Raw genomic sequence first — 24,029 nt, forward strand, 5'->3', positions numbered from 1 at the left:
ATGCTGCAGTCCTGGTGCGAGTAAATCACAGGACGCATTGCCTGGTTAGGGTCAGCAGGATCAGGCCCTGGGAGTCACAGGACCCTGAGACTGATTGTTCCAGTGCAGAGGGACCCTCTGAAGTTAGTGCCTTAAAAGCCATGGGATGGATGCTGCTCCCATTGGATGCAATGGGACTTTGGCCATTGACTTCAGTGAAGTCCTGCACGGCACTGCAGGTTAGACTAGCCCAAACTGGGAGACAGCAGGCCCAGCCAGCAAAGACTTCAGCATTACGTAGCTGCTAGCAGAAGCAGCACATTTTCTCTTCAGTCGGCTGACTGATTCCCTGACAGGGTTTAATAATAGTTTCTTTCCTTATCATCTATCCATTTAGGGGAGCTTCTTATTAATCCTTCCCTATGTATAAACTCTGTTCTTCCATCAGTTACTTTCTGAACCAGGTCTCTGAATCCATGTTACACCTGGCCAAGTAGGATGGCAGCTAGGGGAAGGTGCCCAGGATGACCTTCATTCACTAAATGACACCATCATCCTCAGCTCCTGGTGTTTGTTTCAAGAGTTGTTAGAATTTAAACAAAAAACCTTGTTGCGAGCCCCTTATGCTGTTATAGTGATAGAAACTGAGGCTGGGTGGGAAAGATCAAGCTTGCTTCACGTAGAGATCGGAATATTTCCTTCCCACCTGTTTGGAAACATCTAACCAATTTTATGTCCAAGTGCCTTTCTAGCTGAACCCAGCCTGAATTATTGCTGAGATGTGACACTGAAAGTTTAGCACAGGGTTGTTGTAGCAATGTTGGTCTCAGGCTATTAGAGAGACGTGGTGTGTGATGTAATATCTTCTACTGGACCAACATCTGTTGGTGAGAGAGACAAGTATGGAGCTTACACGGAGCTCTTCTTCAGGTCTGGGAAACATACTTTGTGTCACAGCTAAACACAAGCTGGAAGAGATTGCTTAGCATAGGTAGTTAATGCATATTTCAAGGGACCATTCAAACACCTCTCCATCTTGAATTTAACTGTGACTCTAGTACATTTCCCAGACCTGAAGAAGAGCTCCATCTAAGCTCCAAAGCTTGTCTCTCTCGCCAACATTAGTTGGTCCAATAAGAGATATTACCTCATTTGCCTTGTCTCTGAAAGTTTAGCTCCATTATGGCAATTTCCCCTTTCCTACTTCAGTCCTTAAATCCTGCTTAAAATCATTGGGTGGGTGAGGAGGTAAGGACATTAATGTGATGGAAAAAGTCTTCATCTGTTTATTTCATGACTCTATGCTCCATCAAAAACATGGGCCTGCAGAACCACTTGTTTTCAGTAAACACCTAATTTGTAGGTTCACATTTCCTCTAGTTTTACTTCAAACAATAATTAAAATATTTTCAAAAATCACAGGTGTACAAACTCAGGGTTTAGTCGTACACATCAGTGAAGAAGGCTTTTGCTCCCCATTCACATGTGTCACACACTCACGATGGGGGAGGAAAAAAGACTGATTCAGGCAGGAAAGAAACAAGTGGATATGACGAAACCACCTCGGGATGCTGGAATGAACCCAGGAGCTGACCCAGGAAAGGAGCACTCCTGTTCAGTGCATTAATCAGCTCTGCACCTGTCAGCTTCTCATATGTTAGTCACCCACTCTTCCCCTGGTCCTCTGTGACCATCCGCTGCTTCTGATCCCTCTAAGCCCTGCTCTGCAAAGACACGTGTCAGGCTCCAGTCTGTCCCAGTGAGTTACCCTCAGCTGCTCTGTGGTAGGGGACCAGATGTCCTGATTTTATAGGGACAGTTCTGATTTTTGGATTTTTTTCTTATATAGGCTCCTATTACCCCCACCCCCTGTCCCGATTTTTCATACTTGCTGTCTGGTCACCCTACTCTGTGGGCAAAAGTGCCTAACTGGATACCCCTGACTACTCTCAGTGCTGAGTTTGAAGGCCAGGGAAGCTCATCCTGAAATTAACAACCCAAAGCCAGTGGCCGGTGCCAGACCTGAAGGAAGCCCTGGCTTTCTAACCATTGTACGGGAAAAAGGGAAACTCTGCAGCCATTCCGGTGTTTATTTAACATGCAAGGGCTTTAATGCTGAGTGAAGAGCAGGCTTGCAAGATTACATGGCTCCCAGTGGGGAAGGAAGCGACCTCAGCTGAGCCTGACTCCAGGTCCAGAAGCGGGCGATTTCTCCCTTGGCCGCTAGACGGCGGTGCAGCCTCGCACTTTCCTAACCCTGAAAGGTAAGTAAGTGAAATGACATTTTTGCTGGGGGAATGGGGGAGAGCTGTTTAAAGCCAGGATTTCTGGGCTGGACGCCTCTCTCTCTCTCCTCACCTGAACTCCCAGATCAAAGGGGGCAGCCTAGCCAAGGCGGGGTGACTTGGTTTCTTCATCTTCCCGGTGGAAGGAGGCTGGCTGGAGAGATGGCACAGCCAGTGTAGGAGTGAGTGGGGCTGGAGTAGCTAGCTCTTAGAGAGGATACAGGAATGTGAGGAGAACAGAGCCACCCAGGAGAGCTCTCCCCTGGCTCACTGGTTTCTCGAAGCAAGTCCGGGCACTCTAGCAGGGCAGTTAAGAGGTTTCCCAGTGTAACCCCCCAGCCCTGCGTCCTCCTGCTCTAGCTTAACTAGGGAACCAACAGCCTGAGAAGCAGCCCCCACCCCCGGATCTCTCTCCGAAGGGGAAGCTGCCCTGCTGGCTCTGCAGCCGTCGGGGGGAGAAGGCGCCTGTTGGACGTGCTCCTAACTCCGCTGCTCTAGCCATGGCCACAGCCAGCGCCAGGAGCCTGTAACGAGCCGCGGCGGAGGCAGCCCAGGTGATCGGAGTGAAATCAAGGAAGCTGCAAGTCCAGGAATTTGCCCCGCCTGGGGGGAGTCCTTCAGCAGCGCCTGCCCTTGTCCCGGCTGGGGAAGGAAGCTGCCCCCCAGCACCAAGCCGAGGGCTGTCGGAGAGAGCCGGGGATGGCAGGCAGGGTCTCCTGAGGGGGGCGCCTGAAGCGGTGCTGGATGGTTAGAAGGGGCGCAGACGCCTGCGGAGCGTGGCGCGGTACTCGTGAATTCCCTGCTAACCCCTGGGTGTGCGGTGCAGGAGGAGGTAAGCTGCATGCGCGTCTGCGGGCTTTCCCGGGCGCCACACAATTGCATGGGGTTTGGGTTTGGTGGGAGTCTCTTTTGGATAGTTCCCCGCGCATCGGCGAAACGTCTCAAACTTTATGAGCAGGTGGCCGTTTAAGGGGGGAATACAAATCCCCCCCCACCGCCGCTGCAAAATTGCTTTAGAAGCTTTTTAATTTAAAAAATACCTCTCCCTCCACAGAATAATGGCATTGGCTTGCCTCTGTCGCTTAAGGGAGGGACTATTCCACCACGGCTTAAGAGGCTGTTAAATGCTGAGCTAAACCTTTCCAAAAAGAGAGGGAAAGTTCTTTCCTCCCCCACCCCTCAATATGTGGACAAGTCAAACCCAAAGCACGAAGAATAACCCCCTTGCGGACACGTGTGATCTGCTCTCCTGGGATCCGCACTGATCTTTTCTCTCCCCCTCACGCTCTTTATCCTCCCCCGCACTACCCCAAAAGGGGGGAGAGTTGAAGAGTGAAGTTAGTAAATGGGTCACTGATGCTGCCAATAAATCTGCTGCTCTGAGGATTGAAGAGCAGTGATTTCTGCTATTGATTAGGGGCATGACTGGAAATGGGCTCTCAGCAAAGTTTGTTCTAAAGTCTCTCTAAGACTGAGAGAGCGGGGAAAAGTGTCTGGAAAAAGGCACTGCTGTTAGGCTGGATTTCCCCCTTGTTCCTTATTTCTGCCCCTCCCATTTTTCCTTTGTAAGAACAGCACCAAGAAAATAGAATGTATATTTCATGTGGGATGTTATGAATGTGTGTATTACATATGGGGCAGAGGATATGTGCCTGTGTATATATTGGAGTCATTTTTACCATCTCCTCTAGAGATGTTCATCTGGGGCCTGATCCAGCACCACTGTAGTCAATGAATTTTTGCATTGACTTCGATGGGCTTTGGCTCAGAACCCTGATCCATTACTGTATCCCTAATGACTTCGGTAGCAGCAGGCACCACAAGCCTGGAAGCTGCTGCCCAAGGTAAATAGTGCGTGGCAATATGTTCGTGAAACACTGATGCAAACCCCAGAGAGGAAAATGTTCACCGGCTGGGAAGTTATTGAACACTCAAGGAAACAGGAGGGTGGGGAATCTCCTGGCATCTCCCCTATAAATAGATTCCTGCTCTATGTAGCACATGGCTATTCCTCTAGAGCACCCTTCTTTCAATTAAAAAAACAGTCTCTGCTCAACGCCTGTGTTTTCTGTTCTGGGTTAATGACAGTCCTCCCACTTTCTTCTGAATCCTCCAAGAAGGGCTGTGGGGCTTGAGCTGTGCTTTAAAGGCAGCTGCCGGTAACCACACAGATCAGTTCCTTCTTCCGTCTCATGGAGTTGAGATGGCCCAGTGGGTGGGTGGCTTAAAAGACCCCCCTCCCGGTTTGTTATAACAGAAAAGGGTCTGATCCTGCTAGGTATGGGAGCTGCAGGTACACGGTACCTTTTAGGATCAGGCCCCTTAGCAACAGAAACACTTAAGAACTTTCATATTTCCAAAGGAAGCCTAAATCATGAGCGAGAAGCTAGTGATTTAGTACCATGATTGTGCTTAACAGGCAAAGAAGACGCAGTCAGGGTTTTCAAAAGTGAGCAGTATTTTTCTTTTGTGGTGAGGGAGGGGAAGTGCTATTGGAGACACCTTAAAGGGGCCTGGCTTTCAGAATGTTGACCCCCCACACTGTCTGGAAATCAGGCCCCTTTAAGAAATTGGGGCACCCAGAATTACTAATCAGGTGGGTTAACACCTGTCGGTGCTTCTGTGTCTTCATTGGGCCTAATCCAAAGCCTGTTGAAGTCATTGAAAAGACTCTCATTGAATTCAATAGGCTTTGCATCGGGCCCTGCGTGCATGTGGCTAGTGTGGCTGTCAGTATTGATGCTTCCAATCGGGATCCCATTTGGTGATCTAAAGAGCCTGGAAATCAGTGTGTTTCAAAAGGTAAATCATGGAACATAAAATCTCTGTGTATTGCATGGGTTAACCTAACAAGTGTTTACTGGGCGAAAACTGATACTTCATGTTACAACGTCTAGGAAAAAATGCTTTTTAAGGGGAACTCATTCTTTCAGTCCTGCTTTGCAGCATGAAATTGTCCCATTTGCTCTTAGCTTCTTAATTTTTTAAGATGCAGGGAATTCCTTTGTATGAGTGATTGGATTGCAGTGTGTGTTATGCTGTGGCTTTCCTTCTCGACTCTGAGCCTTCATTCCCTGGAAATCGACTGCTCGGTCTGAACTCACTTTAATGCAAGACAATGCTCTAAGGGTGAAGGAGAGAGGAAAGCACAATAAAGACACCCTGGAAACGGCTCCCGTTGAAGTCAATTGGCTTTGGCTCAGGCCCTGTAAGTGTGTTCACAGGAGCACTGTCACTGTAAGCACTTTGAAAGGGACTTTAATTTATAAGCAATGATAAAATGTGGGTGTAATAGGCTAGCAGTATCTTCTTGAAACACCTTAATCTTGAAACCTTGTTTCCCTACCTGGACATAAAGAAAATATGGAGAGGCATCTCTCTTGAGAGGATCTATTGGGTGGGCTGAGCAGACCTGAGGTAGGAACTATAGGAGCAGCTAAGTCTGGGAGAAGGCTCCTGCTGACTGGTGTGACTAATTTGGCTAATGCCAGACCGAGGCAGGGGGTGAAGTTGGGAAGATGCTGGCTTGAAATGAGTCAAGTTCTCCTCCAAAGTTAGCTGAGGGGAAGCTTGGGGGTTTCAGGTTTTATTTAGATCTTGGGCTATCTAATCTGACTGAGCTAAACCTGCATAAAACAAGTGTTTGGCTGAGGAGAGGTTGAGGAGACAGTGAGAAGTTACTTATGAGTGAACAAAAATAGTCTCTCTTCTGCATTTTTCTACCTTTTCAGAATTGGAAGGTCCCAGGTGGGATGCTAGTGGATAGAAAATCAGCAGAGTCCTGGGTAGGAGTAACTCCTTGGGAGCTTTACTTATCTCCTATCTCCTCCCCTTCCAGACTGGCTTCTCTATGCACAGGAGGAGCCGTAGTCTCTATACTGATTTCTCTGCTCCTCTTGAGTCCCTGCCTGTCACCAGGCTGCAGCTTGAACCTAGCTCTCATTAAGGAGAAAGTGAGACTGTCATGTACAAATGAGCAAGCCGAGACCAACCCTACACTCCAAGTGAGATCCTTTCTAGCTGTTATTGGTGGTCTAAGCCAGCAGCTAAAGAGAGCCTTTAAATAAGGACATTGAGTGGAAGGTAATGTGTGTGTATGTTGAAAGCCCTTTAGCCTTCCTAGTCTATTTTCAGAAAGGAAAAGCAAGAAGAGCAGGTAGCATGTTGAGACCTATGACTGTTCTTGTATGGTGATGTTATTCTGATGCCTGGGCTTGGTCCTACAACTGCAGCACCTTGACCTCCTCAGGGCCTGGGAGCTAGTCTTGGTGACTAGGTAGCCACTGAGGGGGAGAACCTCCTACAGAGCCTCTGCTATACAACCCCCACCTCAGTATGCAGGTGGTAGAATACCCCTCGGTGCATGAGAGGCTGGTGCCACCAGGATTGGAGACCTCCTGGATTATGATGGGGTGGGAAGAGAGGCTGGGGGGACCCTGTGGCACTCCGCTGGTGCATGGGGCTCTCTCTCCCTCATGTCTCCCATCACAGGCTCCAGGAGGTGAGGGCAGTCCTACTGCCCACCTCTTGCATTTTTCTTGAATGGATCCTGCAGAAGGATGCTCCCCGCCTGCTCCTCAGCCCAGCCCATGGGACCTTACCATTCAGCCTCTGTCCCGTGAGCCTCCCTGGTCCCCTGCCCCATGCACCATCTGAGTTGGCTGTGAGGCAGGGTCTGGTGGCTCCTCCCCTTAAGCTGGGGGGACAGGCCTTTAGATATGGGTGGGCAGAAGCCCAGAACTTTAATAGGTGTGGGCTGTAGCTGAGCACAGGTGAGGGTGAGCAGCCTCATTCTCCTTTGCCTTGAATCATGTGGAGTTATTTGCATTTGTGCAAAATGCTGCCCTTGTGATGGGCCCAGGGATGCATGATGCCAAACAGTAGTGCAGGGTTGGGCCCAAAGGTCTCTCTGGGTACAGTAAATCAAAGGAATCCAGGATTTCACCTGCAGTCTCTCTTCCCGCTGTCATTTGAAAATGACTGTTATTTCTCGTTCCCAAGACTCACCTCTGCTCCCACCCAAACCCCACTTTTAAAAATGGGATTGATTAGGTCCCACTCCTTCTGACTCTGCCCTAATGCTAGGTGGATGGGCTGTAATCTGAGATGGGCATTGGTAGGTGCACCAAGACTGATCTCTGGAAATTCATAGAATATCAGGGTGGAAGGGACCTCAGAGGTCATCTAGTCCAACCCGCTGCTCAGAGCAGGACCAATCCCCAACTAAATCATCCCAGCCAGGGATTTCTATTTCTATTGCACAGTTACTGCTGATTCTTTAGTATGCATATTTGGTGGAACCATTTGGCTTTTCACAGATTATTTGGTAACTTCGGAGGACCTTGACTTCACCAAACTGTTAGCAATTGGCATTTAGTGGGATGAAGAAATCTGGCCGGTACGTGTAACCTTCCTGAGGAACTCCTCCAACTAATAGTGCCTTCTCATTAGCTCTGGCGTGAAAGTGCTCCTTCATTTTTTAAACATTCTATCAATGCAAAAATACTGGCTCCTCTGACATTGTAGTTGGCTTTTCAGCACAAATGCTTTGCTCTTTGGGGTTGGATGTGGTGTCTGTGCATGCACACACTAGAAATCTCCAGGTATATTCCAGTGAAAGCTTCTGGCAGCAGGCTTTCTATCTTATTGTGTGCAGCGGAACAAGAGGGGCTTGACTCTGCGATGCTGCACTGTAGCTATAAACGAGGGTCTTGGCAAGGCAACGAACAAGGTTCCATCTCATCTGGACTTAGAAATCCTGGTTTGAATGTGCCAATACTTGAGGGGGCAGGAGAGGGCACAAGGAACATCCCTCGTGTATAAGGGGCAGTTGTAATCATAATGTAGAGGGCAGGCATTGTGCACCCGTAAAAAGAAGCAAGAAGGAGTGGGTGAGGCTGTGGCTCCCAGCCAGCTGTGTTGGCACAAGAGCCAAAGAGGGTAAGGATAGTGGGGCTGCTGCAGCCCAGGCTGTTGGGGAAAGAATTTTAGCCAAGTCACATACGCTGCTTTAGCATGGATAGTGGTTTAGTGCCAGGACTTGGCTCTTTAGGAATGTCCACGCTGCAAGCAAAGGTGTGATTTGGAGGTGTTCGAGGGCTTTCCCTTCACCCTCCCACTTCCCTGGTTCTTGTCATGCAGACAGCAAGCGACCCAGAAGTTCGAAGTGCAGACAATTATTGGGGTTAATTTCCAGCAAGCTTGATTCCAATTTTCCTACTTCGTTTGACCCCAGGTTATATAGTAACATTCTCAGCTATACCTTAACCAATCATTTTACTGATATTTGATATTTAACTAACCAATCCTAACATACTGTAACATAATTTTCTAACCAATGATATCTTAGAATATCAGGGTTGGAAGGGACCTCAGGAGGTCATCTAGTCCAACCCCTTGCTCAAAGCAGGACCAATCCCCAGACAGATTTTTTTTACCTTAGTTCCCTAAATGGCCCCCTTAAGGATTGCCTGAGTTTAGCAGGCCATTGCTCAAACCACTGAGCTATCCCTCCCCTACTACCCTAATTAACTTACACCTAGCAAAATTAATTATACAGCAGACAGAACAAGTGAAGACCCAGACAGAGACCATACAGATTAAGAATAGAAGAGTGGGGACCACAAAGACAAAACAATAAAGAAATGAAGGTTTCACAACCACGACCATTGATAAGTGAGTTAGTTCTTGCCAGACAGCTCTCAAACTAAGTTTTCTTTAAACATCTTAAGATCTGTTTCTTTATCTGGAGGTGTTAGATTGGATTGCCTTCCTAACAGCCTAATACTACCTTATTTCAGTGTGACTGGTTTGCAAAGTGAGGATGCGACCATATGCTTCACAGTTTATGGCTGCCCCTGCTGCTTCTGTTTTTTGCTTAGCCAAAGCTCAGACTGTCATAATGAGAGATGGCCCATACAGAGGCAGACTGTGATTTTTTTTTTTATTCTTTGGTTTTTATACCCCCGTAACTAGCTAAGTGATAAGAATAGACATACATTCTTAATTATAGGCCTTTACAGACAGGCCTGAATATCTATATTCTAACGAGAGGTGCACCAGCCTTTGCTTTAATCTAGGAAGCATGGGTGGTAATGGTAGCATAGACTTGGCAGCACAGGCTTCAGCATATGCTTGCAACCAGAGTACAAGCATGCTAGAACCCTGAGGATTTGTACTATGGTTGCTACCCTGGGCTGAAGCCTGAGCTGCCATGTCTATGCTGGTGCTGTTACTTGTGTTGGCTAGATGAAAGCTAGTCCAGGTGTGCCTATCTGTGTTACAATCACTCCTTCACTTACAGTGTAGGCACACCCTTAGCCCTGGTCTACACTAGGGGTGGGGGGTTTGATCTAAATTACACAACTTCAGCTAGGTGAATAACGTGGCTGAAGTCGACGTACATAGATCGACTTACCATGGTGTCTTCACCACGGTGAGTTGACTGCTGCCACTCCCCCGTCAACTCTGCGTGCACCTCTCACCGAGCTAGAGTACAGGAGTCGACGGGAGAGCGCTCGGGGGTTGATTTATTGTGTCTAGATTAGACATGATAAATTGATTCTCTGCTGGATCGATTGCTGCCCGCTGATCCAGCAGGTAGTGTAGACATACCCTTAGTCTGATTCCAGCAAGCTACTGGGTGAATCCTCTTCTTTCCTGATGCTTTTGCAAGTGCTTGTGACAGCTCCAGTAAAAATTTCAGCCTAAAATGCCCAATTACCTAAAGAAAGCGGGATCAGATCCAGGGACAGTCCTGTAGGAACATCCTTTTGCTGTGCCTTTGAGAAGAGCATAGGTACATCTTGCCCAAATGGAGCATATTGTTGCTAAACCCCCTTTTCTCCTCCATGTCTATTTGCCTGTGCACATCACATGTGGACATAGAAAAGGTGGTTCAGGAACAATACGTTCTGTTCAGGGTAGACTTAGCTAAACCCATCCTGAGTACAAAACTCCATGTGAACAGCACATAATTACTTCTGAGCTGGGCATTACTGAGTGTAGTACAAATAAAGCATCTATAATGTATGGGATTAACTCACACTCTAGTACATTTGAGCTCTGTGTAATTTCACTTCAAATGGAAGCTGAAATTTGAAAATATCAAGGGATGCTAAATCATGAACTGCTATAAAACAGTCTTTAGGAGCAACCATACCCAGTATTGTTTCTAAGCCCTTCTCAGACAATGTGACTTTACATTAAGCTGTTTATTGGGAAGTCTTTTTTAGAGCTCTAAGGGAAAGTAAGCATCTGAATTGTCTGTACCGTGATACAAGGAAGCAGTTGCATGGCACTTGCTTTTCAGGCTGGTCCATTTAAAAAATAGACTGTCACTTCCTTTAAAAACTGATTGAGAAATCCTGGCACCATTGAAATTGATGGAAATCTTTTCATTGACCCCAGTGGTATCAGGGCTTCACCTCTAGTGTTTTCCTAAGCATTGATTGCCACAGGTGAAATGTCCACTGAAGTCTCTGGAGGCCATAGAATCATAGATTTCTAGGGTTGGAAGGGACCTCAAGAGATCATCTAGTCCAACCCCCTGCTCAAAGCAGGACTAATCCCCAAATCCCTAAATGGCCCACTCAAGGATTGAGCTCACAACCCTGGGTTTAGCATGCCAGTGCTCTAACCACTGAGCTATCCCTCCAAGACCTAGGGCCAGGTTATATTTTTCTGTAGCAAAGTCATAGAGAGGGAGATTGTGGGGGGGGAAGGAATTCTCTAGGGGTCTCCTGATGGTAATTCCTGATAGTCCTCCCTTCAGGGAAGAGTGTAGTTTGGGGGCTGTGAAGGAGACTGGAGGGGCGTGTTCCTCCAAGGGACGTGTAAGGGACTCTGCATCCAGCACCTCCATGCGGTGGGCCTGGAGGCTGGTCGGAATCTATTTGACAAATTTTTTAATTGAAAAATGTTGTCTCATTAAAAATGAAATGTTTCAGGGAGACATATCGATTTCTACAGTTTTCATCTGGAAGGATTCTGGAGACACCCTGTCCCTCTCTCAACTGGGAGGTAAGAGATTGGCCTTGGATGTGGAAGATTGTGTTCCAGACCAGAGACTTGATCCTGGAATTGTCCCTTTAATGTGAAAATTCTGCTCCCTTTTGTTTCTGAAATTCTAGCAGAGAGAACGCTGGGCCATGGGTAGGATTTTCAAAAGTGCTTGGCGTGGGCCTACCTCTGCTCCTGTTGAAGTTGATGGCTTCAGTGGGTCACTGGCTTCAAGGGGACCAAGTTAGGCCAAAGCTCTGGGCTTTCAAAAAGGCCAGGCCATGAAAACACTAAAGTCTAAGATTGCTTATCTGGATACCTCTTCTTCCTCCCCTGCCCCCCACGAAGTCACACAGACAGTCATCTTGAGCAGAACTCCTCTGCTCCTGTAGGGGGAGATGGGCTAGTATGAGTGCAGCATATGGCCCATTGGTGGCTCTTGGGGCTTAGGAAGTCCATTTTCCTAGGATGATTCTCCAAGAGCTTGGCTACATGAAACAGCAAGACTGTTTAACCTCTCCCCTCCCCGGTGAATGAAGTTATACTGGTAATTTCTGTTCTGGTTTGGGAACTGAAATAAGACATACCAGTATGAGGTGACTTTATCCAGTGTAACTACCTCCACACTAGGGCTTATACCGTATAACTAGACTGGAAAGAAGTCACATCCCCAAACTGACATAGTTATACCAGGAACTCTTCAAATGTAAACTAACTCTTAGCCACACCATGTTGAGGGTGAGACTAGTTTCTAAATGCCTTTGACCTGCCAAGCAGTTAAATCCCATAAGTGGTCTTAAAATCTCTAGGTCTGAAAATCCTCCTTTTACATTGCTTACAGTATTTCATGTTGCCTGAGGTACCGTATTGATTAAGCCACATTTTTGCAGCAGCAAGAATATGTAGAATATGAATAGCTTCCACTCCGAACACAAAGCTGTGAATTAATAGGTGCGTTTTGTTGAGCTAGTAAACCAGGAGTGCTTGACGTATAACCATAACGTTCCTCCCACAATCATATATTTCAGTCTGAATGTCTATAAAATGGTTGGTGTCAAATTTAAAAGCAATGACACAGGATGAGTACGTCTCTAACTTGCGACAGCTAGGGAAAAGGGTTACAGTTTGCTGGAAAATCAAATGAATACATGACAGAACAGTAGTTCTTTGTGGAGCTCAGTGGAGTTTAATCAATGTCACAGCCATTAGAAGTGATGAATGTGTCCCTCAGTACCACCCCAATTAGCTGCTTTCCTGCAGGGTCTGGAAACAAGTGGAGAAGAGCAGAACTGGAGAGTGAGGAGACCTATATGCCATAATGGCAAACTTTGATCACATTTCAATGTCTTTCTGAAGTGAATGGAGCCCAGTCTGTATGATGAGCTCTCAGCACTGTGTCTAGTTGCAATACAAGGTGGGTTGGTTTCTTTTACTAGTTTTGCTGACGCGTTCAGAGACCTGCTCAGGGTATTGCCTGAGACTTTCCTAAAATATTCTAGCAAGAGCCTATAATGGGCAGACATGTTAACATTAGTATTTTCATGCCAGGAACACTGGAGTCCTTAAGTATTGGGAATGTTAATCTTCTTTATGATTAACATTAGACAGCCATCAGGTCACAACACTGTCCCATCAACACCCTCAGGGCTTTCCCTGTGGAGTATAATCCAACAGTTTTGCTCATCCTGTAGGTTTTTATTGTTAATGCTTTAGTATGGCTAAATCCACATCTACTCTTCACAGTTGGGAGGCTGTTCTTATTACCTGGGTTCTTAAAATCATCAAGGCACAATCCAGCCAGCCTTGGCTCACATGAATAGCCCTTGTTCCTATGAGGAGCCCTCCTAAAGCCAAAGGAGTTATTTGCTTGAGTTAGGGCTTGCAGGATTGGACAGCATTCCTTCAAACCTCTCTCAACTAGGAATACACTTGTTTCATAACAAACCCCTGGGGGCAGTTGGATAAGGAATCTCACTGCCTAGCTACTTCCTGCTCCCTTATTTTGCTTCTTCCCTTCCCCCATCCCTCTTCTTTCATAAAGTGTCATGCACAATATCCTTTTGGTCTGAAGATCAGCATCGCTCTGCAAAGGAGTCATTAGTGTGTGACCAGTGTGTCCACCTGCTCTTCTCAGAACCCAGGACATGATCCAAAGCCCATGCGAGTCAATGGAAAGACCAATGGCATGAATGGACTTTGAATCCGGCACTAGGAGGACGACCTTCAGGATACAAGAGCTACCTTAGCCTTGATCATTTCTGAAGAGCTATTTAAGCAGTTATGCTGCCTTAGATGCATGTCTTCCAAGCTGGCTGTGTGTGTGTGTGTGTGTGTGTGTGTGTGTGTGTGTGTGTGTGTGTGTGTGTGTGTGTGTGTGTGTGTTTTTTAAGGGGTTTTTGCAACACTGGTACTTGGTAAGCTGTTGTCAAACATGGCAACTGTGTCGTTCCCTCCCTCTCCCATTAAAATCCAAGTTAGCTTTTGTTCAGGTCTCTGAAAATTCACAGGCCAGGCCTCAACCCCCGTTGATAGAGTAAAATGTGTCATACCGTTCATCTTTGCTTCAGAAAGGCTTCCCCTCTCCAAATGTGAGGAAGAAACACTAAAAGATCTCAAGAGAGCATTCAGGGTGGCAGCAACAACAAACATTAGCTCAGCAAACTACAGTGCTATTCATTTTCAAGGATTCACATTAGCCACGGAGAAGTGACATGTTCCTTAGCTGATTGCTAATCCCCTGAGTCCTCCTGTGTGAATAATTATTAATCTTACCACAGATTTCAAATGCAAGTTGAGTGGCAGAGGCAGGAAGAACCTAGACACATGCACTGCAAATCTTTCTGTACTTCATCCTTAGCTAAAGGGGCACAATGCGGAAGTGGAGTCACTCAGGGCTTGTGGTGTTCCTCAAGGTAGAGAAGAGACGGGACTTAGCTATAACGAATATAGAGGTGACTTCTCATGAGGCTGCTGAATACAGATGGACACTAATTCTCATTGATGTGCTACTCCAATAGGGCTTGATTCTGACAGATGCTGAGCATGCTGATTCTGATCCAGCAAAGTACTCAAGCGTGTGTGAGCAATTGCATGCTTGGGGCTGGCGTGCTCAGCACATGGCAGGATTGAGCTCATATTGACTATCCCAGCCTCTGCTACCATCCTAGTGTCACCTAACAGAGAGGCCCCAGGAACAGACTTTGGTGCCCTGATCCTACAGTCTTGGCATACTCAAAAAACCCACAGAAATCTTACCTATTCTACATAGGTTTTTTCTACTGCCCTAAGGAACATCAATTTAATGTTTTTTTAAAAAGAAGTGAATCCTGACTTGTACATGGAATTTCATGCTTCCTGGTGTGTTCATACAAGTAAATAGCCATGTTCTGAAAGAGACATAAGCTGTATTTCACACCGATGTCACATGTGGTAGGTTAAGGGATGGGAGATCCTAAAGAGCTGTCATGGGCTGTTTTTAGTGTTTGGGAGAAATGGTTTAAATTTGACCTTTGCTGTTAAATTTTAGGCCTGAGGTAAATTAGAAATGTTAACAGCACTTGTTCCTATATAGAAACACAATTATGACTACATTGTCTCATTCAATTCATTTTTTTTAAAGACAGTTACAGTGTAACTAAGGTAAAGAACCTCTTCAGGCTGTCACAAGCCGCATCTCTAGTCATGGACAAGCAGCAGGCTTTTAATGGCAGCATGATTAATTGCGAGACAAATATTGAGTGTAGGGTCAGGGCCAGAAATGCTCAAGAGTTAAAAATCCAAGTGAATGTGGTGAGGCTGATTGTGTGAGGGGTGTAACTCTTCTCCTGTGGTGGAAGAACTGGGCCTGAAGTGTCTGTGAATTGTATTAGTGAATCCTGAGGGCAGGGGAATTGGAAAGAATCCATTTGGGCTGAGATATGGAGTCTTGAGCTGAGGTTTTCTAACATGATTTTGGGTGCCTACAGGCTCTAATTTTTCAGAAAATGCTGAGCAAACCGGTCTCAAAATGGGCATTCAACATAAACACATCTTGGCCTTGAGCTAGTGGGGACTCCTAACTTATAACTAGTGAAGGACATTCACACAGCAGGCAGAGGAGAGTGTTAAGAAGGTAGGGGTGGATGGGATGGGTGTGTGTGTGTGTATATATATATATATATATATATATATATATATATATATATATATATATATATATATATATATATATATATATATATGTGTGTGGTGAGAGTAGAGGCAGGAGTGGAGGAGATTGAGAGGTGAATATTAAAAAGGTCCCCCCCTCATAAGGTTACATCCTGCAGTTCCTATTAATCTCTTACTAGTATGAAACTCTCCCTGAGGTCAATGCCAGTTGGCGCTGAATGACTTTCACCCATCCTCACTTAAAATGAACTTTGGCTCTCAGATGACCTTATCTGTCCAGATCTCTGAGGCTGGAAGTGGGTGGATAGAAATAGACTATTCTGTGAATGAGCAGACATGCGGTAAGGGGTGGAGGAAGCTGGTGTGTCACAGAAACAGGAAAATGGATAGGGATGTTCTGGGAAGTGCTAGGAGAGGCAAGTCTAAGGATGCTGCATGAGGCGTTAGGCACATGGTATTTCACAAAAGCTACTTGAGCCTTGGTTTCCAGCTGAGCTGAGCAGCTGTCAAGTATAAAAAGAGGCTTGGTGAAGGCACTGCAGAGAGAGCTTTAGAAACCAGCACGAAACTTGCGATGACCCTCCTCCTGCCTGGAAGACTGAAGAAGTAGCCTATGGAAGATCTGGTGCTAAAAATCACATAGGCAGAGCTTCCAGGTAGGCAGCATTACCATTTCTGTGATATGGTGATCCCTTCACACATGGTATGAAAGGGTTGTTATGGGCTTAAGAGATCAATTAACCTGCCTGCTTCCACCTGGAGGTGGGGCTGGACTGATTAGAAATGAAGCCCAGCTGGGGTAGAGCAGGGCTAGCTGCTTTTCCATAACAGCTGGGTGAGCCAAGTCAAGGGAAGCAAGACCTGGGAGAGGGTTTGGTAAGTAGCCTGAGAAGGAGGAAGCAGAGCAGACAGGCTACTCCAGGGGTGAGCTGGCAACCTGACTGGAGACATGGACCTTGAGGAGCTGTAACCTGTCTGAGTCCTGAGCGAGGGGAGGAGCATGCCAGTCTCTGGACAGTGGGGATGTTGAAGGGCAGGAGCCTGAGACAAGCGTGGGGACAAACTGTAGGAAATGAGGTGCTCTTGTGAGGAAGGGGCAGCCAGCTTTGCCTAGCCAGACTGAAATTTGGGTTTTTGTGTATGTATATTTTCACTGGACTTCAATAAAGGACATGAAGCTCCTAGAAGGGGTTAGATGCTGTAAAGTGATGTGCTTGGAGGGCTAGCTCCCTCCTATAGCTGGAGTGAGCCCAAAGAAGGTGAAAGAAGCTGAGGTAAGAGGTGCTGCAATAGGAGGGGGCATACTGGGGTGTGTTTGCCGCAGGTATTGAGTGCAGTATTCTGGTAATAGAGGGTGTTTTATGATGTTTTGGTTTTTTTTTTAAATTTTTTGTTTGCCTTTTAAAGGAATAAGAACTACTAGCTAGAGTCTTCAAAGATAGTTAAGTGACTAGTGGGAAGGCATGGTGAGGAACAGAGATGGCCCTGCAGGACATATGAAAATTTGGAATTTGTGGAAGCTTGGGTCTAGGTCTTTGTCTGAACTCTGTGGCTTGCATCCACCTTTAATGAAGACATCCCTTCATCAATTTTCATGCCTGAGAGATGAAATTCTAGGTGCAAAATTCTGCTCTCTGTGATGCAGGAACAGCCGCAACCAGGTTGGTTGGGTTGCCCTGGTATAACCGAGAGCAGAACTAGATTGAAGTTGTTTGCTTGTAAGTAAAGGTCAATTCAAAATCCACAAAGAAGGGGAAAAAATAAACTAGTATTAGAGGAACACGTTTGCTTGATACATGTGCCGAAGAGTTCTCTGCCAAAAAAGGGCGTAATCTGCTCCAGGATCCAGCCCAATACCAATGTGTGAGTCCTGTTGCAATACACTTACTTTGAAATAACACTTGCATGGACCAATGGCTCAGTGCTGAGATTTTTCTCAGACCCTCGGTGATTTCATGGAGGACATGCTCAGCCAGCACTATGCAAGATCACAGAATTAAGGGGCTGTAAAGCTTTTGCTCCCCATCTCCAAATCCCTACTCCTGGCCTTTAAGAGTCCTTGAAAGATTTGCACCATGCCCTTGAAATGGATCAAGTTCTGGATGTGGCGCCAGAATGACACCCAGAGAACTGATGTGATGTGTTCTTGCCTGCTTGTGTTACTGAGGAATCATTGCCACTATTACGCCATTCAGTTTGTAGTGATTCTTTATCCTGTAGCTCTGCATTATTGTTGTAGTCACTGCATGCTTGCAAGTAGCACACTCCTGGAGCCACAAGCCATCTTGGTTCTAGTTTTAGCCTTAAATGTTCACGGCTAGAAAAAGAATCTGAGTTTCTTGGATGATAACTTAGTCGGGAGACTGAGCCCAGTGCAGCAACAGTGACATGGATTTTCAAATATGGATGTACGAAATCTGAATCCAAACAGTGCTATGGAATTAGTCCTGTGGTATTTAGAGGACTTGAGAGGTTGGTGAAGATGTTGAAGATACACACAGAATTAGGCAGAAATGAAATCTTATTCAGTGTTAATGGAGCAACAGAACAAAGAGCTCTGCATGACTCTTACCAAGGAGAGCTGAAGATCTGGGATTTGAAATTAGCACACAAACTGTGTCAGTGTGTGGTGTGGTGGCTTTTTGTGTGCTCTCTTCTCTTCTCCCCCTCCCGCAACTTTGCTGGTAAGGCTCAGGTGTGTATATAAAGGGAGGCCTGTGATCTGCAGTCCATTATAGAAGACAGTGTGACACAGAAAATCAGCCATAAGAGAGAGGCAGCTCAAAGTCTGAGCTAGAAAAAGGAGAGGAGCAGGCTGATAGAAAAATCCTCATTAAAATTAAAAGTAGGAAAATAACATCAAAAGAAATGGAACATAAAACACTGTCTAGAGTACTAGGAAAAAGACAAAAGAATTAGTGTTGCCAGTTCACGCTTTGTGTGAAGAAACAGTAATTTATTTCCCTGAGACTTCTGAGCAACAGAACCTGACAATTGGAGACTGCCAAAGAGGTGAGGTTTTGTTTTAATGAGCACCTTCTACATCTCAACGACTGTGGAGAAACCAGAGTCTGTAGAGCCCTGTGGAGCATCCACAAATCACACTTTGCACCTGAAAAGCAAACTACAAAGAGTGGAGTTACTAATGTTGTTTTAAAAATTGCATTTTTATATAAAGATGAGAACAAAACTTAATTTTATGGAAAAACAAGGATGTGGAGTCCAGTATAGACAACGGTGTAGGCATCTGCACAGAATATTAATTGCCTATCCCCATTTAAAATACTTCTCCCGATCATTTCTCAGGGGATCTTTTTCAATCCTGGAAGTTGTTGGAGCTGGGGAGAAGGAACTCTCAAAGAAAAGAGAATATTTCACCGGCCTGTGTTTTCAAGGTGGGGAGGGGAGTTAGGAAGAGCTGACAGAGCATTTCACTGAAGAGGAGGGGGTGTAGGCTGACTGAGCAGAGTATCAGAGTTGAGATTTTTGTCAGGGGAATGGGTGGTATTTATGCTGCATTGCAGCTTGGTTCTCCTGGACTTGCCCATAGCTTACAACTCTGAATTGGACAGCTGCCTGAAATCTGTGGTCTGCTCCAGCGCATGGTATTGGGAGAGGATAAATTGTTTTATACTGACTTAATCGAGAAGAGGGAGGCAGGTTTGTCCGTCTCCTCTAACCCCACTAAATAACGTGAACATTTCTGATGGCAACAATCCCCCACCTTGTCAGGTGGTGGAGTCTCAGCCAAAAGGGCCAGGTTCAAACTATCTAGGGCTTCCTTCAGATAACTTTTGTCTCTAGTCCCCACCCATAAATCTGGGGGAAAACTAAATATTCTCTTGGGAATCCGTGGTAGCTTATACCTCCCCACTCACAAGCTCTGAGTCAGTGCATGAAACAAAGACAATTATCTGGGGAGGAGGGGGAAAAAGGGGACACCGAATAAACTTTGGAAAGCCAATAATCAACTGTGTGTGTATTAAGACTCTCAACTCCCACGTGTCTTGGCAATAGTCTTAAACTCAGTCCTCCACTCACGGGAAGAGCATCCAATCAAGCAGTGTGCTCTTGAAATAGCCACTTTCCTTCTCTGCTGTATCCCCGCTTTGTTGTTTGGACTAGCAGCATTCAGGTAGGTCCCTTTCCAGCCTGTGAGGGAAGAGCTGCCTGGCCTGCTCTGGAGGATCCACCACTTAACCTTGTGGTAGTGATGGGAGGTCCTCATTGGAGTTCTTCGGCTGTGCTGCTGTCCTCTGTGGCTTCAGCAAAAGCTGCCTCAGACTTCGCGGCTGCCCCTGTGCCATCAGCCACCTCTTGACAAAAGCTTCCTTTTCATAATGCCTTCAGAGAGGCACAGTGGCATATCGGACCTTGGACAGAGTCACCAGGAATGTACTCCCACTAGAGATAAGTCCCTTGCTGTCTACCTTTGTCCAGGCTCTGCTGCCCAGCTGTGCCAGATAGTGGTTTTGACTCCTCACCCCAGGTATGCCTGGTGCAGTTCTGATGTACTTTCGTTACCTGACTGGGATAATCCCCAAACTTAGCTGCATTTTGATTAACGTGCCCCTAAACTGTATCGGAACCAAAATGCAAATGCAGCCTGGCCTATTCAATCATTTCCCCACTTACGGAGCCTCTATCCACCTGTTTTTCCCCTCTACACCAATAGGTGTCATTAGTGAGCTCCCATCTCTCTAGGCCACTTGGCTTGCACAAAACGTGAATGATATATTTGGAGTAATTAAAATCAACAAGCTGGATCCCTTTGTCCCTTCCCCATGTACAATACTGCACTCCTGGTGCTACAAACAGAACTTATGGCTACTGCAGTGTTGAAATGACAAGGGACCTAATCCTAAAGTTTGTGGTGATTGCAATAACAAGTCAGGCAATGTATGCCCAGAGCATTACCCTCCCTCCCGGTACAATGCCAAAACTTAATTGCAGCATTGGCAATGTTAGCAAATCCAGAGTTGCAGTATGTGTGGGGTTGGGTAGAAGCAGCACTGAAGTGCATTATATTGTGATCATCTGTCATGTGTTGAATTTGTGGAGGGCAGAAGCCCATTCCTTGTGATGTGTGCCCATTAGGTTATGGCTAAGAGGTGCCCTGTAACTTGGTATTTCTGTGCTCATGGAATAAATCAGGTGAAATTCACAAGAAGTATTGAATCCCAAGGCTGACTTTCTCTTTTCTTTCTGTACATGTCCAGGGAAATCCTGTCATATATCCATATCCTTTCCCTTTCTGCATGGATCAGTGGCTCCCCTTGATTAAAGGGAAATCAAACAAGAAACAACTGGAATCTTGATTCTTTTTTCCACCAGGGTTGACCTGGATAGAAATAAACTTTCTTTTTATTATGGGGAAATTATATTGAACTTTAATTGGCTTGTCATAGCTAATATTTCTGCAAATTAACACAACCCAGTCAAGGCTTATATGTCTCTTCTCTTCTCCTCCCCCCCTCATGAATCCTACAAGGAAGAAATCTTTAAAACTGGTCCCTATGTTGCACTAAAGGGGAACTTGGCAGCTACAATAATCTAAATCTCCTCACAAACAGTTTAGTCACACTTAGTCCCTCTGGAAACATGGGAACCCCACCAGTGCAAATGAGATGCAAATGCAACCAGTGGATTTTCTTTCCACATTGTCATAACCCATAGACCTTTGAACCTGGGTCCACAGGGATTCCAGGAGCAGCCATGCTGCAACCATCCACCTGGCAGCCTGCTGACAATAGCTGACCCAGGACCAGCCCCAGTGTGAGGCTCCGCCCCTGATACCCCAATGGCAGAGTTCCAGAGCCGCTGATTGCCCTTTGGCCCTACTTAAACCAGCAACACGAAGCTGTCTGAACAATTGGGATCTGCTGAGTTCTGGACTGTGTGCCTTCTGGCTCTAGCTCCACCGGCCTCACTTGACTCCTGATCCTTGGTTTGTCTCTTACATCTGACCTGTGGTTCTGATCTCCAGTTTCTCTCCTGCTTCTGACCTCCCAACCCAGCTGACTCCTAACTGAGGGCTACAGCTCTGACCATTAAGTGTGGCTACCCATGATCTGGCCCTGACATATCTTCTATCTGGGATAAGGGGTGTCCAGGCACAGACGTCTCTTATGCAATTCACATGTGCATCTTAGAGAGAGCACTGGGGAGTTAAATGTCCACATTTTCTCTTTAATGTTTTAAATGTCTTGATTTCTTTCTGCTCTAGACCCTCAGCTGATGTAGTGGCAAAGAGCCCTGTGGCACCTTATAGACTAACAGACGTATTGGAGCATAAGCTTTCGTGGTTGAATACCCACTTCGTCGGATGCATCAGTGTAAATTGATGTAAACTGATGTAAATTGTCATAGCTCCATTGACTTCAATGACAACTTATACCAACTAAGGATGTGCCCTATTCTGTGAATGGTCAGACCCCACATCGTGCCTTCAATGAGGTATATGTGCGGCCACTGGAATAATGTCTGACACTTACCCCTTGCCTGGGGTTTGCCTTCATAGTTAAAGACTAAAAGGTACATCCCAACCTAAAACAGTTCCTGATCTTGATGTTTTCCTCTGGGGGGAGGAGGGTGTCTTTCTTTCTGTCTCTGCCCTTAGTTTCTTCATTCCCTTTAGAGATACTAAGTCTTCTTGCCTTGGAATGTGACCAGTGGTAAACTGGAGCCAGTTTCCGCAAACTTGTTGTTACATTTTGAAGCAGTTTTAGGACCAGTTGTTAACCCGCTTCCCTGCGAGCGGGCACTGTGGCTTTGATGGGCTCTGGCCAGGGCCGGTGCAAGGATGTTTTGCACCCTTGGCGAAACTTCCACCTTGTGCCCTCCCCCTCCCCTCCATGTGGCCCCACCCTGAGGCGCTCCCCACCCTCTGCCCTGAGGCACCCCCCCTCCTCACCCCTGCCCTGCCTCTTCCCTGAGCACACCATCGCCACTTCACTTCTCCTGCCTCCTTGGCTTGCAGCACCAATCAGCTTAGGTGCCACAAGCCTGGGAGGCGGGAGAAGTGAAGCAGCCACGGCGTGCTCGGGGAGGAGGCGGGGCAGGGGTGAGCTGGGACGAGGAGTTCCCCTGCATGCCCCTCCCCCTTACTTGCTCCCTCCGCCTAAACGCTGGCAGTGACCGGGGTGGCTGAAGATCTAGCTGCTGCAGTTGCTGCCGAAGAAAATGGCGCCCCCCCAAATCCTAGTGCCCTAGGCGACCGCCTAGGTCACCTAAATGGTTGCACCGGCCCTGGCTTTGGCTGAGAAGTGATGTAATTCCTCGTCTGGCTGCTGGGGGTGCTGTGCTGTGGGAGCCATGTAGGCCGCCGCCTGGTCCTGGGCATGGGCCCTGTTGCTGCTGTTGCTCCCCCAACCCCTGGCCCTGGGGCTCCTGCTGCTGCCTGGTGGGTCCCCGGCTGCTCTGCTGGGCCTAGGCTGCATCCTGTTGCTCTGAGCCGCGCTCCCCATGAGTACCCGCCACCCTACTCATAGCAAGCCCCTGCCTTCAGCCAACTCTTGCTGCTCCCCCGCCCTCCCCACTCAAAGCCAGTCAGCCCTGCACCCCCCTGCCCTGCCTGCAGCCAGCCTCTAGCTCTGGTCAGCCCCTGCCCTGCTTCCAGCCAACCCTGCACCCTCCTGTCTCCAGCCAGCTCTGCACCCCCTGCCCTGCCTGCAGCCAGCCCCGCACTTCCTGCCCCACACCCTGTCTGCAGCCGGCCCCATGTCCGCTAGTGCCCTGCAATTCCCAGGGCAGTAACCCTGCACACCTGCTTCAATGAGGGGGGCTTCAATGAGGGGGGCAGGGAGCAGCTGGGACCCACACATGGTCACGCCCTAGGATGACCAGACAGCAAGTGTGAAAAATCGGGATGTGGGGGGGAGTAATAGGAGCCTCTATAAGAAAAAGACCCCAAAATTGGGACATCTGGGCACCCTAGCACACCCTCAGGAAGTGGCAGGGCACCACACATGTGAAACGAGCTCATTTCTAGTTCAGGCCCATCTCTTAAAAAAAGAGCTTTAGATGGGGTTAACATACAGCTGTGTTTTCCCGGACATGTTGGGCTTTTTGGTTCTTAAATCGCCGTCGGGGAGGAATTTTAAAAAATCCAGGAAAATATGGACATATGGTAAACCTATTGGTACAAAAAATACATACTGTGGCACATGCCTTAAATCAGAACCTTTTTATAGGGGGCCTGTTAAAATTTTGATGCCTCATCACTGAATGCGGCTTAAAAATATCCTAGCAGAGTAACCTTGTCTCCCCCTGCCAAGTCCTAAAACATGACATCTGCTGAGATTTATCCATGTTGCCTTCTCCACCTTCCTAACCTACATGGGGGACAGCCCCAGAATGTGAGAGATCAGATTCTTTGCCTCACACTGACATACCATCCAATTTTTCACAAATCAGTTTACCTTTTTGGTGTCCACTCTTGCCTTTTGCTTTGTCTCTTTATGGTTGGGATTTTGAAGGGGTCTAGGGAGGTTAAGTGCCAGCCTCAGGTGAATCGGAAAATACCAGCTGGGATTGTAAACTGTTTGAGGGTAGAGATTCTCTTATGTATCTGTACCATATTTAGCTGAAAGAGATCTTGGTCTCAGCTGGGGCCGT

General features: G+C 46.9%; 1 protein-coding gene across 1 annotated transcript in view; it reads left to right on the forward strand.

The window, feature by feature from the left end:
- The first annotated feature begins 2,306 nt into the window (after nt 1-2,306).
- IL1RAPL2 (interleukin 1 receptor accessory protein like 2) overlaps nt 2,307-24,029 on the forward strand; it is a 556,734-nt gene continuing 535,011 nt past the window's right edge. Inside the window, 1 exon segment of the mRNA XM_030576453.1 lies at nt 2,307-3,096. The gene's annotated coding sequence lies outside the window, so the exon portion shown is untranslated.

Source organism: Gopherus evgoodei, chromosome 9 (genome assembly GCF_007399415.2).
Source record: "Gopherus evgoodei ecotype Sinaloan lineage chromosome 9, rGopEvg1_v1.p, whole genome shotgun sequence".
Classification (NCBI taxonomy): domain Eukaryota; kingdom Metazoa; phylum Chordata; order Testudines; family Testudinidae; genus Gopherus; species Gopherus evgoodei.